Source organism: Ornithodoros turicata, chromosome 2 (genome assembly GCF_037126465.1).
Source record: "Ornithodoros turicata isolate Travis chromosome 2, ASM3712646v1, whole genome shotgun sequence".
NCBI lineage: Eukaryota > Metazoa > Arthropoda > Arachnida > Ixodida > Argasidae > Ornithodoros > Ornithodoros turicata.
Window position 1 is genome coordinate 82,225,026 of NC_088202.1, and position 14,379 is coordinate 82,239,404.

Consider the following 14,379-nt stretch of genomic DNA (forward strand, 5'->3'; position numbering starts at 1 on the left):
TCAAGTAGCGTGAAAAGTCAGATGTGAGAGGTGACGTAGGCTGGCTTAGTACGATCAAGGGACACCGTATCCTGCCTGCCGTTCATGCTCACACGAACAGAACTTTCTTCAGATTAGGCGAGAGATGTTCGTTCACAAAAATTGGCGTGTTGGATGAAAAGCCCAGGTCAGAAGCAGTCAGCCTGCGCTTTTTTGCTTTTTCAAGCACTAAGTCACGTTTCCGCCGAGAGTTGAACTGAATGATAAGATTCTTATCCGCTTTGTTTGGTATCGGAACTGGGTGACATTTGTCAATATCGGAGTCAACAATCGGCTCATCTATGGCGTCTCCGATTCGCAATAAGACGTTCGCAATATTAGTTTGTGCATCCAGCGGTATGCCTTTTATCTCGATATTTCTGTTCCGCATGTATTGCTCACATTCAAGTACTCTGATCTCAGTAGCTTTGATCCTTCAGACGACTGTTTTCTTTGTGCAGCTCTTCATTTTCTGACCTGAGCCTTTTCTGTTCGTCCAGCACCATTCGAAATTTAGTGGTCATGTCATCGAAGCACTCGCTCATGTGGTCCATCGATGCTCTCATTTCTCTCATCTCTTTGCGATAATCGCGCTCTAGCGTGTCTTGCATCTCTTTAAGGCAAGTTTTCATTTCACGTTTTATGTCGTCTGCAAACTTTGCAAACTCTTTAGAAGCCATTTTGGCCAAGGTGGAAACAAGTGCAAAAAGTCAATAACTGCGTTGTGGACAGCAGCAGCAGCAACAGTCAAATTACTGAGGATACTCGAAAATTCTCACCTGAAACGAAAATACAGCTGAGATTACACAGCTCATGGAACGTAGTGACTGTCGCCGTGCTGCCGTCAACAACGAGTGATGTTCCGCCGAGTATGCCGTTGCCTTTTATCCCTTGAAGATGACGTAGGTGAACGATTGGAGCCGCTGTTTTCTGTGATTCCTCCGGTCCTATCTGGAAGTCTCAAGGTCGATCACTTTACGGTGCACGAGCCACTTAGGAGACGATGATCCACAATGCAGCAGTGCGTTCGATCATCCGATACTGAAACGAAAATACAGCTGAGATTACACAGCTCATGCAGCGTAGTGACTGTCGCCGTGCTGCCGTCAACAACGAGTGATGCAAATCACATTGCATAAACAGTAGTGTCCCCACCCTGAAAACGAAGAGCAAGCGCTCACTGCTTTGTCTCTCTCCCCGGCTAACATAAAGAACGCGGATTTGAATGGAGACAGCAACAGCTGTTTCGGTCCTGGTTGTAATGCCATCTGTAGGATAGACCAAGTACAGGCTTGCCCACATCACATTGCAAAAATAGTAGTGTCCTCACCATAAAAACGAAGAGCAACCACTTACTGCGCTTTATGTCCCTCCCCGGCTAACATAAAGAACGCGGATTTGAATGGAGACAGCAACAGCTGTTTCGGTCCTGGTTGTAATGCCATCTGTAGGATAGACCAAGTACAGGCTTGCCCACATCACATTGCAAAAATAGTACTGCCCTCACCATAAAAACGAAGAGCAACCACTCACTGCGCTTTGTCTCCCTCCCCGGCTAACATAAAGAACGCGGATTTGAATGGAGACAGCAACAGCTGTTTCGGCCCTCGTTGTATTGCCATCTGTAGGACGGAACAAGTGCAATGCTTGCCCACATCACATTGCAAAAACAGTAGTGTCCCCACCCTGAAAACGAAGAGCAAGCGCTCACTGCTTTGTCTCCCTCCCCGGCTAACATAAAGAACGCGGATTTGAATGGAGACAGCAACAGCTGTTTCGGTCCTGGTTGTAATGCCATCTGTAGGATAGACCAAGTACAGGCTTGCCCACATCACATTGCAAAAATAGTAGTGTCCTCACCATAAAAACGAAGAGCAACCACTTACTGCGCTTTATGTCCCTCCCCGGCTAACATAAAGAACGCGGATTTGAATGGAGACAGCAACAGCTGTTTCGGTCCTGGTTGTAATGCCATCTGTAGGATAGACCAAGTACAGGCTTGCCCACATCACATTGCAAAAATAGTACTGCCCTCACCATAAAAACGAAGAGCAACCACTCACTGCGCTTTGTCTCCCTCCCCGGCTAACATAAAGAACGCGGATTTGAATGGAGACAGCAACAGCTGTTTCGGCCCTCGTTGTATTGCCATCTGTAGGACGGAACAAGTGCAATGCTTGCCCACATCACATTGCAAAAACAGTAGTGTCCCCACCCTGAAAACGAAGAGCAAGCGCTCACTGCTTTGTCTCCCTCCCCGGCTAACATAAAGAACGCGGATTTGAATGGAGACAGCAACAGCTGTTTCGGTCCTGGTTGTAATGCCATCTGTAGGATAGACCAAGTACAGGCTTGCCCACATCACATTGCAAAAATAGTACTGCCCTCACCATAAAAACGAAGAGCAACCACTCACTGCGCTTTGTCTCCCTCCCCGGCTAACATAAAGAACGCGGATTTGAATGGAAACAGCAACAGCTGTTTCGGTCCTGGTTGTAATGCCCTCTGTAGGATAGACCAACTACAGGCTTGCCCACATCACATTGCAAAAATAGTACTGCCCTCACCATAAAAACGAAGAGCAACCACTCACTGCGCTTTGTCTCCCTACCCGGCTAACATAAAGAACGCGGATTTGAATGGAGACAGCAACAGCTGTTTCGGTCCTGGTTGTAATGCCATTTCTAGGATCGACCAAGTACAGGCTTGCCCACATCACATTGCAAAAATAGTACTGCCCTCACCATAAAAACGAAGAGCAACCACTCACTGCGCTTTGTCTCCCCCCCCCCCCGCCCCCCGCCTACAATAAAGAACGCGGATTTGAATGGAGACAGCAACAGCTGTTTCGGTCCTGGTTGTAATGCCATCTGTAGGATCGACCAAGTACAGGCTTGCCCACATCACATTGCAAAAATAGTACTGCCCTCACCATAAAAACGAAGAGCAACCACTCACTGCGCTTTGTCTCCCTCCCCGGCTAACATAAAGAAGGCGGTTTTGAATGGAGACAGCAACAGCTGTTTCGGCCCTGGTTGTGTTCCCATCTGTAGGATGACCAAGTGCAATGCTTGCCCATATCACATTGCAAAAATAGTAGTGTCCTCACCCTAAAAACGAAGAGCAACCACTTACTGCGCTTTGTGTCCCTCCCCGGCTAACATAAAGAACGCGGATTTGAATGGAGACAGCAACAGCTGTTTCGGTCCTGGTTGTAATGCCATCTGTAGGATAGACCAAGTACAGGCTTGCCCACATCACATTTCAAACATAGTACTGCCCTCACCATAAAAACGAAGAGCAACCACTCACTGCGCTTTGTCTCCCTCCCCGGCTCACATAAAGAACGCGGATTTGAATGGAGACAGCAACAGCTGTTTCGGTCCTGGTTGTAATGCCATCTGTAGGATAGACCAAGTACAGGCTTGCCCACATCACATTGCAAAAATAGTACTGCCCTCACCATAAAAACGAAGAGCAACCACTCACTGCGCTTTGTCTCCCTCCCCGGCTAACATAAAGAACGCGGATTTGAATGGAAACAGCAACAGCTGTTTCGGTCCTTGTTGTAATGCCCTCTCTAGGATAGACCAAGTACAGGCTTGCCCACATCACATTGCAAAAATAGTACTGCCCTCACCATAAAAACGAAGAGCAACCACTCACTGCGCTTTGTCTCCCTCCCCGGCTAACATAAAGAACGCGCATTTGAATGGAGACAGCAACAGCTGTTTCGGTCCTGGTTGTAATGCCATCTCTAGGATAGACCAAGTACAGGCTTGCCCACATCACATTGCAAAAATAGTACTGCCCTCACCATAAAAACGAAGAGCAACCACTTACTGCGCTTTGTGTCCCTCCCCGGCAAACATAAAGAACGCGGATTTGAATGGAGACAGCAACAGCTGTTTCGGTCCTGGTTACAATGCCATCTGTAGGATAGACCAAGTACAGGCTTGCCCACATCACATTGCAAAAATAGTACTGTCCTCACCATAAAAACGAAGAGCAACCCCTCACTGCGCTTTGTCTCCCTCCCCGGCTAACATAAAGAACGCGGATTTCAATGTTTCGGCCCTCGTTGTATTGCCATTTGTAGGATGGAACATGTGTAATGCTTGCCCAAATCACATTGCAAAAATAGTGCTGTCTTCGCCCTGAAAACCAAAAGCAAGCGCTCACTGCATTGTCTCCCTCCCCGGCGAACACAAAGAACGCGGATTTGAATAGAGACAGCAACAGCCGTTTCGGCCCTGGTTGTGTTCCCATCTGTAGGATGGACCAAGTGCAATGCTTGCCCACATCACATTGCACAAATAGTAGTGTCCTCACCCTAAAAACGAAGAGCAAGCACCCACGGCTTTGTGTCCCTCCCCGCCTAACCTAAACAACGCGGATTTGAATGGAGACAGCAACAGCTGTTTCGGCCCTGGTTGTACTGCCATCTGCAGGACGGAACAAATGCAATGCTTGCCCACATCACATTGCAAAAATAGTATTGTCCCCACCCTAACAACGAACAGCAACCACTGACTGCTTTGTCTTCCTCTCCGGCGACCATAAAGAACGCGTATATCAAAGAAAACAGAAACAGCTGTTTCGGCCCTCGTTGTATTGCCATCTGTAGGACGGAACAAGTGCAATGCTTGCCCACATCACATTGCAAAAACAGTAGTGTCCCCACCCTGAGAACGAAGAGCAAGCGCTCACTGCTTTGTCTCTCTCCCCGGCTAACATAAAGAACGCGGATTTGAATGGAGACAGCAACTGCTGTTTAGGCCCTGGTTGTATTGCCATCTGTAGGATGCAACAAGTGCAATGCTTGCCCACATCACATTGCAAAAATAGTACTGTCCGCGCCCTAAAAACGAAGAGCAAGCACTCACTCCTTTGTCTCCTTACCCGGCGAACATAAAGAACGCGGATTTGAATGGAGACAGCAACTGCTGTTTCGGCCCTGGTTGTATTGCCATCTGTAGGATGCAACAAGTGCAATGCTTGCCCACATCACATTGCAAAAATAGTACTGTCCGCGCCCTAAAAACGAAGAGCAAGCACTCACTCCTTTGTCTCCTTCCCCGGCGAACATAAAGAACGCGGATTTGAATGGAGACAGCAACAGCTGTTTCGGCCCTGGTTGTATTCCCATCTGTAGGATGGAACAAGTGTAATGCTTGCCCAAATCACATTGCAAAAATAGTGCTGTCCTCGCCCTGAAAACGAAGAGCAAGCGCTCACTGCATTGTCTCCCTCCCCGGCGAACACAAAGAACGCGGATTTGAATGGAGACAGCAACAGCTGTTTCGGCCTTGGTTGTGTTCCCATCTGTAGGATGGACCAAGTGCAATGCTTGCCCATATCACATTGCAAAAATAGTAGTGTCCTCATCCTAAAAACGAAGAACAAGCACTCACGGCTTTGTCTCACTCCCTGGCTAACCTAAAGAACGCGGATTTGAAGGGAGACAGCAACACCTGTTTCGGTCCTAGTTGTGTTCACATCTGTAGGATGGAACAAGTGTAATACTTGCCCACATCACATTGCAAAAATAGTGCTGCCCTCGCCCTGAAAACGAAGAGCAAGCGCTCACTGCTTTGTCTCCCTCCCCGGCGGGTACATATGAACGCGGGTTTGAAGGGAGCCAACAACAGCTCTTTCGGCCATCGTGGTATTGCCATTTGTAGGACGGAACAAGTGCAATGCTTGCCCACATCACATTGCAAAAATCGGCCCTGGTTGTATTGCTATCTGGAGGATGGACCAAGTGCAATGCTTGCCCACATCACATTGCAAAAATAGTAGTGTCCTCACCATAAAAACGAAGAGCAACCACTGACTGCTTTGTCTTCTTCTCCGGCGACCATAAAGAACGCGTATATCAAAGAAAACAGAAACTGCTGTTTCGGCCCTCGTTGTATTGCCATCTGTAGGACGAAACAAGTGCAATGCTTGCCCACATCACATTGCAAAAATAGTACTGTCCCCACCCTAAGCGGGCGTTCACACGGGCCAACTTTCTGCACCAACTCGGACCAACTTTGGAGTTGGTGGCAGTCGGCCGACATCACCAACCATGACCAACTCGAGTTGGCGGGAATCGGTCGCAGAGCGATAACTTCGGAGAGTTGGTGGTGGTCTAACCAATCAACGCGAGCAGCATTGCCACGTGACCCTCGAGGGCATCAAGCGATTTCGTTCCTGTCGTACTGCGTGGCATGGGTTCAAATCCTACAGGGGTACATTATATTTTTTTAATTTTTGTTTGTTGCTAGCGCCATATAAACATATCAATAGGCATTTTTTTTTGAGATACCGGTGACCTTCTGGCGAAATAAAATGACGTCGTTTTGATTAATGGCAGTTAAAAAAAAGTCACCAGCGGTTGGACTTGAACCCATGCACCACGATTGCCGTAAGGTTGGTTGTGGGCGGAGCTAACGAGTTGGTACGTGTGAACGTGGAGACGGCACCGTCTCAAAATTGGTCCAAAGACGGTGCTTCGAGTTGGTCCGAGTTGGTGCTGAAAATCGGCCCGTGTGAACGCCCCCTAACAACGAACAGCAACCACTGACTGCTTTGTCTTCTTCTCCGGCGACCATAAAGAACGCGTATATCAAAGAAAACAGAAACTGCTGTTTCGGCCCTCGTTGTATTGCCATCTGTAGGACGAAACAAGTGCAATGCTTGCCCACATCACATTGCAAAAATAGTACTGTCCGCGCCCTAAAAACGAAGAGCAAGCACTCACTCCTTTGTCTCCTTCCCCGGCGAACATAAAGAACGCGGATTTGAATGGAGACAGCAACTACTGTTTCGGCCCTGGTTGTATTGCCATCTGTAGGATGCAACAAGTGCAATGCTTGCCCACATCACATTGCAAAAATAGTACTGTCCGCGCCCTAAAAACGAAGAGCAAGCACTCACTCCTTTGTCTCCTTCCCCGGCGAACATAAACAACGCGGATTTTAATGAATAGAGCAACTGCTGTTTCGGCCCTGGTTGTATTGCCCTCTGTAGGAATCAACAAGTGCAATGCTTGCCCACATCACATTGCAAAAATAGTACTGTCCGCGCCCTAAAAACGAAGAGCAAGCACTCACTCCTTTGTCTCCTTCCCCGGCGAACATAAACAACGCGGATTTTAATGAAGAGAGCAACTGCTGTTTCGGCCCTGGTTGTATTGCCATCTGTAGGATGCAACAAGTGCAATGCTTGCCCACATCACATTGCAAAAATATTACTGTTCTCGCCCTAATACACAAGAGCAACTCAGTCTTTTGTCTCCTTCACGGGCGTACATCAGAACGTGGATTTGAATGGAGACAGCAACTGCTGTTTCGGCCCTGGTTGTATTGCAATCTGTAGGATGCAGCAGGAGCAATGCTTGCCCACATCACATTGCAAAAATAGTACTGTCCGCGCCCTAAAAACGAAGAGCAAGCACTCACTCCTTTGTCTCCTTCCCCGGTGAACATAAAGAACGCCCCCCGCCCCCACCCCCCCGGGGGTGGGCCGTGTCTTTGATTGCGCGGCCTATAAAACGGTCGTCGGAGCAGTATCATTTGCGGTGTTGTTCCCGGCGAACATTAGTACGCCTTGTTTTGGTCTCATTTTTGTATTGCAAACTGTAGGATGGGACAAGCGAAAGCTTGCCCACATCACAATTAAAAAATAGCACTGCTCTCGCCTTAAAAACGAAGAGGAGGATCAACTACTGCTAGGCAAGCAGTTCCACAGAACTGCCAAATGCTTATTTTTAGGAAAAAAATTTCCAGGGGCAGTACTGGAACAAATACTGAGCCGGCTGAGCTGATACTGTTCAGCCGTTACTGTTCGCGAAGTTGTATAGATAATTCTTCAAAGATGTGGGTGCAATCCCACTGCTTTGCCGATATGGTAAATAGAAGCATAGTTCTTATGGTGGCTTACAAGTTGCAAGCGTGAGTGGCATTCGTGAAAGCCGTGTTCATATTAGGTATTCAAAGAAACCGCGCGTATGCATATTTAAAAACCAAACGTTTTCTCTTGTGTACACGTGTTCCTGAAGTCATCACAATAAGTTTCAGAATACATACGTGGTATTAAGTTTCGTCGTGGTCAACAAAGCTGATCAAAAATACTGAAACGACAACTGGGTGGGGCGGTGCTGAAAACCGAACCGGAAACGAAAACAACAATGGCGGTAACGAAAACTGAAAGGGAAACAAATAGGGGCCCGGGTAACAGAGGCGGAAACGGTAAAGATCCCGTAACCTGTCCCTGACTGCAGTGATCCTCAAGATATTGCATCCAGAGAGTCGAACCGAACCCGAACCTGAACCGAAAACCGTTATTAACCGTAATTTTTGGCCGAACCGGAACTGAACCGAACCGAAAGAGTCGACGCCATCTTGGAGCTGAACCGGAACTAAACCGGTAAAAAAATACCGGTTACCGGTTCAAATAACGGTTCACACGGAATTAAGTGCGGAACTTTGCATGTTGTGCATGAACGTAAAAACTATTTTTCCTCTTTTTTCTTCATTGATTAGCTTCGTAGACTTCCTTTTGCTTGCCGAAAAAGTCGTGCCCTGCAACAATGATCTGGATTTTCTCGAGTCACGAAGTAACAACAACAAAGATAGTAACTGAAAACTGTTAGGACTACTAATGTCTAAGACATACACAAGAATCTATATATCTTTTTTGTCACAGGTTTTTGTCACAACCTTTTCTGTCACAAAAATGCCGAACATAATTGTAACAGAAAAGGCGTACGCCTACTGTTTTCAACAAATCAGGGGAGAGAACGGTGTCATTCGAGATGATGGTTGGTTAAGAGGTGAAGTTACTGTCATTCCGTTTAATGCATTAAGTTTGCCGCGTGACTAGGGTATTTAGAAAGTAAAGCGCTAGCCACCCTCATGCTGGTCAGGATGAAAAGAACATGCCAAACTGGGTTTCTTTGTGGATTTGAAATAAAAGAAGCAAAAACAACCATATTGACGTCGTATTTAAAAATCGGCAATGGGTCGAAAATTAGTCGAACCCTCTGTTTGTACTTGCTTTGTCTTTGTTCCGCAGATACTTCACTCTAACGACGTGGTAGCACGGCGGCGGTCAGTGCTGACACAATAACGCGCCTTTTACATAAAGACGCCGAGCTCAGGATCGCACCATTGCAATCCAACTACCATGAAGCGTCGTTTGCTGATTAACGTGCATTCGCGACTCCGACTGGTGATGAATTATTTCTATCACTTAAATGACTTAGGCCAAGGTAGCAGGCTTGGTTGACTGGCGAGATGTTCCTGGCGCCTGTTCCTGGCGAGATTCTGCGAACAACCCGGTGGGTGAGTTAACCCCCGCGACATGAGCCACGTGCGGGGACAGTCAACCCAAGGCGGTAATTCATGGCTATGCTCCTGTTGTAACCACTATTAATCTTGTCTTTGATATCGCACAAAGTCTTTCAAAATCCTGAACGACCATTGACGCCTTCCTGTCCACTTCAAGCACTGTACCACACAAACGGAAGTTTGCTTTAACCTGCCTGTTGTGCTTCATTCGCACCCGTGGCCCCTGAACCGGTTCGTGAACTGAACCGTTTGAAAAGAACCGGTTTGAACCATTATAGTTGCCTTCTGGAGCTGAACCGGAACCGAACCCTTATTGTCGAACCTAAACCCGAACCGAACCGATAAACGTTTCGGTTCGACTCTCTGATTGCATCTACAGCTGCGGCGCAGATCCCGCCTCCTTGCTTGCTTCAGCCTAGCAAATGTAGTACAGCTTGGGACAAAAGTTTACGGGACATCGGGTTGTCGCATTTTCCATTGGAGCGACACCCTAGCAGGAAGGAGGAGTGGACATACATACTGAGAGATGGATATAATAGCCGGTCACCCGTTTCTTATTATCTCTTATCTTATCTCTTCCTGATAGCTAGCAGGGGGCCGTTCCGATAATGAAATACGCAAGTGCCGTGTTCCGTAAACTTTTGTCCCAAGCTGTACCTCTGATGCCACCAGCTGCAGGAGATAATTTTATCTCCTTTAACCCCAACGCGGCGCATCGCCCACTACCTCTGGATGCGGTAGTCCTGAAGACAAGCGAAATGAGAACGGTAAGAAGACGAAGGTGAACCACGATGCTGTGGCAGGCGCAATTGCGGAATCCATATTAACCAATAAATAATCTGCACGTTCTACAGTGGAATTCGTCTTCTGTGCTTGCTGGATCCACGGATTTACATACGCTCATCTCTTCTTACTCGCCCGACATCATACTGCTACAAGAAAAACTGTAGTTAACTCCACGATGAAGCTTTTCCCGTCCTGGGTTTCTTTTATATGCGTTGGGCAGAGCTGCTGGTAAAGGCGGCGCCTGCTACGCTTGTCTCTACATCATTCGTTCAGACACCCTGCGTTATCAACGAAGACATATGTGTTAGGGTTCCGAAATTCTTGGAGTGCAATTTAATGTACGTAACACTGATTTCTGCACCATTAACGGATACTACCCTCCTGGTTTCCATAAAATAAAAAATTACGGCAGAATTCGCTGTGCAGATTGTCTTTCAAATGCGATACCATTTATGAGCTCACCGCAGGCATTCTCCTTGGCAACCACAAGGTTTTCTACGCCACTGACGAAGAAACAATCTATTACACCTCCAGTGCGGTCTAGGGTCGCTACGTCCAACGAGACGTTACATCGAACGCGCCGTTACATCCATCGGTGGACGTAACGGCGCATTGGATGCAACAGCTCGTTGTATGTACTCACTTATGGATGTATCGGCCAGAAATGGACGTAAAGTGTCGTTGGATGTAACGGCCGTTTGTATGTAACAGCGGGGTGGATGTAACGACTCGTTTTTGGATGTAAGAGCACGATGGACGTAACGGCGCGTTGGATGTAGTGGCACGGAATCCTCCATTACGGGTTATGGGAATTTTACCGTCGCTGGCCAGATGCAAATGGAGGACTTCATTCATAATGCCCGCGAACCAGTTGTTCTGCGGCTTCTTAATGTCCGTACTGAAGTCGTCCATCATGGGCATGCTATGTTCCTTCAATTTTCTACGAAGGTGTTGCTGGCAGACTAACTGAAGAGATTGGCTGAAAGGAATCCCTTGATCTTGCCTATAGAGGGTCCTGGTGGAATGTATAAGGCGTGTTCAAAAAAGACATAATTTCTCAAACGGTTCGTCCTCCTGCTGTTCATTTGAATTGCCTGTGACCGTTTGTTGTCGAGTTACAGTCAGCGGACTGGCACCCCGAAGTCCTTCGTCACGTTTTTGACTGTGTGTGTGTGTGTGTGTGTGTGTGTGCGTGCGTGCGTGCGTGCGTGCGTGCGCGGAAAACTTGGCAAGAACTTCACGGAGAGGTTTCAGTTGATTCGCGAGCGTACGGAGAACACAGCATGAGCAGAACGCAGTACCACAATTGGTTTAAACGCTTCCAGGAAGGCAGGACGTCAGACACTGAAGATCCGAGGCGTGGACGACCATCCAATGCCAAAATTAATGCCGTGATCTGTGGAAATTGCCGGTTAACGGCGCGAGAGGTTGCTGATGAAGTGGGCGTCACTGGCGGGTCGTGTCATCAAGTTTTGTCAGAAGGACTTCAAATGCGGCGGGTCAGTGCTAAATTCGTCCCACGCTTGTTAACCGATGACCAAAAGGAGACTCGTGTTGAAATCAGCCAGGAGCTGCTTGCCAATGCGGACGAAAGCTTTCTGAAATCGATCATAACGGGAGACGAGACGTGGGTCTATGGCTACGATGCCGAAACTAAGGTGCAGTGATCGCAGTGGGCGGGGAAAGGGTCTCATCGGCTGAAGAAAGCGCGGATGAGTCGGACGAAGATCAAGGTGATGCTGATTGCTTTATTTGACTGCAACGGCATTGTTCGTCGCGAATATGAGTTCGTACAACATGATCAAATGGTTACCAAGGAGTTTACAAAGAAGTTTTAGCATGTCTGGGAGATGCTGTGCACAGGAAGAGGACAATATTGTGGAACAAACATGGCTCTTGCACCACGTAAACGCTCCGCCACATTCAACACTCTTGGTCCGTAATTATATGGCCAAACACAACGTGTCAGTCGTACCCCACCCTCCTTATTCGCATGACTTGGCTCCAGCAGACTTTTTCCTCTTCCCCAACCTGAAGACAACACTGAAAGGACGTCACTTTCAGACGATACAGGAAAATCGAGAGAATGCGACGGGGGATCTACGCTCTATAGCAGAAAGTGCGTTCCATGGAGCAGCAGCACAGGGGAGCACTTTGCGTGCGACAGTGTTTACGCTTACGCAGGACAGAGAATAAAAGCTTCAGAGCAAAAGCTGAGTCTTTTTTCGAACACCCCTCGTACCAGCACACTGAGTGTGGGGGGCATCCTTGTAGTCCACTTCTAATACACATAGGTGGGACAACTTCGCCCATCATTCTGGCGGTTACCGTGGTACAAAATGAAGGCTACTCAGGGATGCTCGTGTGTTTTCTGTGGAGGGTGGGCTCCACGACTACCAGATTCCCAGAGCAAAACGGGCTGCAGATGGGCTGCGCACCGTTCCCTCTCTTGAACAACCATCACCTTTCCCCTCTCCCTTTAACAGATCTCCCCCCCCCCCTGGGTGCACCGAGCTACCACCCCCAGCAGGCTGACCGCACCTTCTCCAGACATCATCCCCCCTCTCCTTGTCTACGATGCGTACGTCATACACTTCGTCTGTAGAGGCCAGTGCGTGTTCTACCTTGTCTACTTTGAGAATGAGCAGCTTGATCTTGTATATAGATATGTAACTCCCGCGTCGCGGTGGCTTGGCGTGGAAGGGGTGAGATGATGAGTGATTCGATGATGAGGGCACTACAGGTGTATTTACATTACTATTTACAATGTATACAAGCTATAACGGAAATGAACTGGCTGAGACGACGGCTGAGTCCGGATTACTTGGGACAGTCGAAGCGTCGCTCCCAAATTGCTCTTGGAAGGATTCCCCTCCTCCATTTCTTGGATCTGTCACATACCCTTTGTTTGACACAGCTGTGGGGCGGAGATGATGAGGTTTTGAGGATGGCTATGTTACATATATATATATATATATATATATATATAGGGTGAGGTAAAAGGATTATCAAACGGCCACGAAGTTTTACAGAAGTTCAAAAAAAGACGCGGAAACAGATTTTAGGAAAGTTACAAACACTAGTTTATTACATAGGGAGACGTTAAAAAGTAAAGTGGGCAAGGGGTCGACGTCTCGACAGTGGCACTGTCGAAATGTCGACCCCTTGCCCATTTGAACTTCTATATATATATATATATATATATATATATATATAGAAGTTCAAAAAAAGACGCGGAAACAGATTTTAGGGAAGTTAAAAACACTAGTTTATTACATGGGGAGACGTTAAAAAGTAAAATGGGCAAGGGGTCGACGTTTCGACAGTGGCACTGTCTTCGTCAGGACAAAAGATGCGTAGCTGATTACACATTTCTTAAATAGGTTTGCTACATGACGTCATAATCGGTACGGGCACGCCACAGGCGTTTGTCAGTGAGTCAGATTCGGGAATATTCCAGAAGGTCAAGTCCGGGTGGTGATGTCATTCGCCGTAGGTCACTGTCCGCTTTGGGGAAAATTCCGGGCAGGGTGAGCGCTGCTTCAAGCTTTGCTGAAAAAGAAAAAAAAAAGGAAAGAAAAACAGAAGGGAAACGAAAAGGAGGAAAGTGTAGCTCATCTAGGCGGCCAAATTTCTTACCGTTGAAAGTGCTCCCAGATCTTCGTTAATGGTTGATTGGAATTTGTAAATGAGATAAGATTCGCGTTGTTCCCTGCACCGATCTGAGCTAAAATTTGACTGGAGAATAAAAAGTGACACGTTATTTAGTGAATGACCTGGTTGTTTGAAATGGCGAGAGACCGGGAGGTTTGGCTTTTTGGTAACGTCAGATCGGTGGTTGTTGAACCTGATCCGAAATGATGTTTTAGTCTGACCTACGTATTGTGCTTGACACATGCCGCACTGAATGACATAAATGACGTTAGATGAATTACAGTCGAAGTCACCATTAATTTTGACGGAAAAATTGGAATTAGTACTTTTAAGTACTTGGGTGCTTTGCATTAATTTGCATATTTGACACCTTCGACCATCGCACGGGTGACAGCCGTTTCCTGGATGCGCTGCTTTGCTAACTTTAGAGCTAACTAGATTATCGTGCAGGTTGCGTCCGCGCCTGTAGGTTACCCGCGGTGGCTGAGGGAAAATTTGTCCCATGCGCTCTGATTGGAGAAGGATACTATGATGACGGTTTAGTATATTGTTAACGCTTGGAATATTGCTGCTAAATGTTAAG